We start from the raw sequence: 501 nt of genomic DNA on the forward strand, positions 1-501 counted from the left end.
AAGGCAGGTTGGTTTTGGCTCCAAATATGGCAGCACAATCGATGATATAAAATGAAATATGAATAAGTCAGTTTCACACTGTTGAAGGCCTTCAAATAAAAGCTCAGCACTCGTGAAACATCTGCTGTAATAATGACATTTCACAGTGTAAATAAATATATAGATTGCATAGAAAATAAAAATTTTCATATTGCCTTTTTCGCAAGTGATCAAATCCAAATTACATTCTTAAAATACAGCTGGCTCCTTTGAATGGCCATCAATGGAGAAACAAGGTTTTGGACACAACATGTTTATCTATAATCTTTCTATTGAAACAATATGCACAAACTGCAAGTGCGTATTTACATTCATGCATTTGGCAGATGCTTCATCCAAAGTGATTTCCATTGCATTAGAGGTATTTTTTTAGTTCATGCATTCTCTGGCAAACAAACCGCTGTTGTTGCATGCATAGTGTGTGTGTGTGTGTGTGTGTGTGTGTGTTTGTGTATGTGTGAC

Source organism: Sinocyclocheilus anshuiensis, unplaced genomic scaffold (assembly GCF_001515605.1).
Source record: "Sinocyclocheilus anshuiensis isolate Anshui unplaced genomic scaffold, SAMN03320099.WGS_v1.1 scaffold241, whole genome shotgun sequence".
In the NCBI taxonomy this organism is placed as follows: domain Eukaryota; kingdom Metazoa; phylum Chordata; class Actinopteri; order Cypriniformes; family Cyprinidae; genus Sinocyclocheilus; species Sinocyclocheilus anshuiensis.